This window comes from Octodon degus, unplaced genomic scaffold, assembly GCF_000260255.1.
Source record: "Octodon degus isolate 3935 unplaced genomic scaffold, OctDeg1.0 scaffold00025, whole genome shotgun sequence".
NCBI classification, from domain to species: domain Eukaryota; kingdom Metazoa; phylum Chordata; class Mammalia; order Rodentia; family Octodontidae; genus Octodon; species Octodon degus.
Window position 1 is genome coordinate 17,829,004 of NW_004524601.1, and position 4,205 is coordinate 17,833,208.

At 42.6% G+C, this 4,205-nt stretch overlaps 1 pseudogene; it reads left to right on the forward strand.

The window, feature by feature from the left end:
• Positions 1-954: 954 nt before the first annotated feature.
• LOC101563753 lies at positions 955-3,115 on the forward strand (annotated as a pseudogene).
• Positions 3,116-4,205: the final 1,090 nt, after the last annotated feature.

Here is a 4,205-nt window from a genome sequence, read left to right on the forward strand (position 1 = left end):
GGTAAGTGTCTTCTCTTCATATTTTAAAAATAGCTTTGGCTGTTTGTGACCTTTTAGTTTTTCACATACAAGTAAATGTGAAAATCAAATAAAATGTGCCTTACATATTTGACTGGAATTGTATCAGTTTAAGGAATTACAGAGCAGGATGTGGGTTCTTAAGCTGTCTTCTTTAGTGTATACTCATACAGTTTTTATATGTCTTTATAAAAACATAGCTTTTGCTAAATTGCTAGGTGCCAACAATAATAATTTTTGTTGTTATGAAAGAGTATTTCTAAATTTATATATTCCAGTTATTTGTTGTTTGTGTGTAAGAACATGTTTAACATATTGTATCCTAAAACTTTAACTACTTATAGGTTTTTGTAGGGTTTTAGTATAGACAGTCTTCTTGCCTACAAGTGTCAGTTTTATCGCTCTCCTTTACAACACAGTCACCTAGTTCTTGTCTTTCTCCATGGTCAGGGCAATGTCTGGTAGCATGTTAAATAGCAAAGTGACAAGGACTTACTTTTGTAGCTGATCTTAATGGCAATATTCCTAATAGTTCAGCATTAGCCATGGTCTTTGCTTAGAACTAATGGTAAGAAAACATATTTGATCCTGGCACCTAACCTAATCTCAGGTACACAGAAGGTGCTTCATAAAAAAACTATTTATCTAAATTTCATTATTCTTTCTAGTACAGTATATAGACATATATCCAATAAAAGCATTTCTGTCAAGCATGAAAAATCTTAGAAAATTTTATGCCTATATGAGAAGTGATTAAAGCTTGCAACTGGTATAACATCTTTAGTTATTTGGAGGTGTCAACTTGAGTATTTAAGAATATTTTTAATTTGTCATAAACATGATGGTATGATGCTGTGACTGAGGAGAATCATTTTATGGCAGAATTGCTGTTTCTAAACATCTCTTAATGCCGACCTGCTAGGCACCAACACGGAGATGTTAAATGTCATTGGGAAGGTGAGCTTCCGCACCTGGCTTCAGAAGCTGGTGCGAGGCATCAGGAGTGTGTGTGGGGGAGGCTGTGTGGTGCTTCTAAGGTATTCATTCTCTGTTGTGTAACAAAGTTAAAAGTGTGAGCAGCTGAAACATCCCTCCTGGGTTATCTCTGAGGTCCCTGGGGTCAGGAACCAGGGTTTGGTGAGCCAGATTCCATGGGCAAATCCACAGGGCTACAGTCACAGGGCCACGTGTGCTGTGGTTCTGACCTGACTGTGAAGTCCTCTCCTGAGCTCATGCAGGTTGTTGGCAAAATTGAATTCCTTAGATCCTCTGGACTGAAGATCTTGTATTCTTGATAGCTGCTCTGTGTGTCACTCTAAGCCACTAAAGGCCACCTCTCTCTGTGGACAGTTCACAGCATGGCTATTTCCTTCTCTCTCCTAAGCTAACTAGAGAAAACTCTTACTTTTAAGAAATCACCGGCTTAGCTCAGGTCCCCCCTATGGCAACCTCCCTTTTGATTTATTCAAAGCCATTTCACTTCTGCCACAGCAACCACTGAAGCACAGTAGTCACGGCTCTGCACTATCCCATAGCCGTGGGCCTCAACGAAGGCCACAATGTGACCAAGAATGTGAGCAAACCAAGGCACAGCTGCTGTCGCGGGTACCTCACTCAACACACCAAGTTGGTGCAGGACATGATCCAGAAGGTGTGCAGCTTTGCCCTGTATGTGCAGTGTGCCATGGAGCTGCTCAAGGTCTCCAAGGACAAACGTGCCCGCAAGTTCATCAAGAAAAGGGTAGGAGGGCCAGCGAGATAGTTCAGTGGGCTATGCGCTTGCTTAGGTAAGCTCAGGGGCCAGGGTTTGATCTGGGCACTGCCTGCCGCGCTGGCCCCGCCCTCAGGCATGCTGAGCAGGGGTTGGAGTCCAGGTGTGGTGGTGCATGCCTATAATCCAAGCACTAGGGAGGCAGGAAACAGGAGGATCACTACGAGTCCGAGCTGCATAGTGAGAACCTGAAGAAAAAAAAAAAAAAAACAAGGTGGGGGGATGCACATCCGGGACAAGAGGAGGCATGAGGAGCTGAGCAACCTGCTGGCCTCCAGGAGGAAGGCAGTTGCTAAGAAGGACTGAGCCCCTCTGGAATAAAGCTTTGCAGAAAAAAAAAAGCCGTTTCATTTGGGATCTCGGTTACATCTGCAAAATAGTGTAACCATCACTGGAGCCTAAGTGCTTATTGGTTCAGTCCACACACACCAGGTGAGAAATATGCGGGGTCACCGTCAGTGGGAAGCATTTTTGTTTTGGGCTCGTGGCATTTCATGAATGTGTTCATGGATCTTTCTTTTCCAGATATTTGCAAAAAAATGAACAAAAAATTTAAAATGCCAACCTAAGTTTTTAAAAAATGAATTTAATGAAAAAAAAATTGCAATGAGACAGCTTCAAAACAGGTTGGTAGGAGTTATAACAATTAATACATCGCAGGCCGTGTGACTGTGCCCTTTCCAGGCACCGGTCCTGCTGCGCTGCCTCTTCTGCGCCTTTCTCTGGTTTGACATACCCGGTGTTCCTTTGAGCTCCATCCCAGAAGAGTAGGGCCTCCAATTTTAAAAAGGCACACGTAGCGTCAAGTGCTCCGAGAAAAAGGATGAGTCCTATCCAGAGCCGACTGAAGAGCAGAAACAGGAAATCTGGGAAGCTTTTGATCTCTTTGATGCAGATGGGACTGGGACCATCGATGTAAAGGAACTAAAGGTGGCAATCAGAGCCCTGGGCTTTGAGCACAAGAAAGAAGAAATCAAGAAAATGATAAGCGAAAGTGATGAGGAGGGGACAGGCAAAGTGAACTTCAGCGACTTTCTGACCATGATGACTCAGAAAATGTCTGAGAAAGATACCAAGGAAGAAATCCTGAAAGCTTTCAAGCTCTTCGATAATAATGAAACTGGGACAATATCGTTCAGAAATCTGAAGTGCGTGGCCGAGGAGCTGGGCGAGAACCTGACTGATGAGGCGCTTCAAGGGATGATTGATGAAGCCGACCAAGATGGAGATGGTGAGGTCAATGAGCAGGAGTTGCTGCGCATCATGAAAAAGACCAGCCTCTAGTGAGACCCATGTCAGGTCTCCTGCTGCAAGCACATGTGACTAGAGTAGTACCGCTGTCCTGTGAAATCTGGCTCCCCATTTCCTTGTAGAACATCAGCTGTGGCCTTGAATCTGATTTGGACTTCTGAAAGTGTTTTTCGATATAAAAGTTCTTTGTAAAATGATCCTCCAATTACTTTAATTCTTGATAGCAGAATGACAGCACATCAGAGCAGGGGGAAGGGCCTCAGGGTCCCTTGCCTGTCGTTTCAGGGTCTGGTGGGGTCAGCACCAGCTGCGGTCCTCCTTCAGTGGTTCCCCTGCTCACCTGCTGCCTGAGGGCCGTGTTCTCTTGCAAAACCCAGTGAACCCTTGTCCTGGCATTTGGATGTGTGTTAATGCTGTTTATTTCCTCTTAAAAATAAAACTTTTCTCAGTCTGAAAAAAAAATACATCACATATTGTTGTCTTTGTAGTAGTCATTCTTAGTGCAAGATGCAGACATGATATCCTGTCCAAGCACTATTAGTACAAATCTTTCTTCTCATTGAATTAAGAGAAAGTAGCTATATATCTATCCTATTTTGTTTATAGATACAAAATTGCCCTTGATTTATATCTCCTTTTTTGTTTAGTTTTGTCAGAGATGGGTATTCCATTACCATCCAAATATTGTAGGTGCGTGAATTCAGCAAAATATTCCAATATAGTCCAGTAGTCCACAATAGTAGTGGGTTATCCACAAGAGTGGCAATGCCCAAATCTGTTGACTTGAGCCTTCCACCGCTCTTACTAGCCTAATTTTATTGACACCTTGAGTTTCTTAGGTTAAGTCTGAGAAGCATCTTTATCCTATGCCCCTTAGCAGTGGGCTACTTAACAGATTTTCGTCCAAGACCCTAAGTTTTGTTGGCTTCAGTTCAAAGCCACATGCATATACACATACAGAATCATCCAAGATACATTTGGTAATTTACCCCAGAAGTTCACTATTGCCACTCTGCTGGTCAATAATAGACCCCATATCAGTTATTATTTCCAAGTTTGGTGTTTAAAATTGTAAGAGCATAATGAAGTTCTTCTGGTATTTTGCCTTACTTTTGTGAGATAAATTCTTTATAGCAATACTTACACTTCAGTAGCTTTTCTTTTC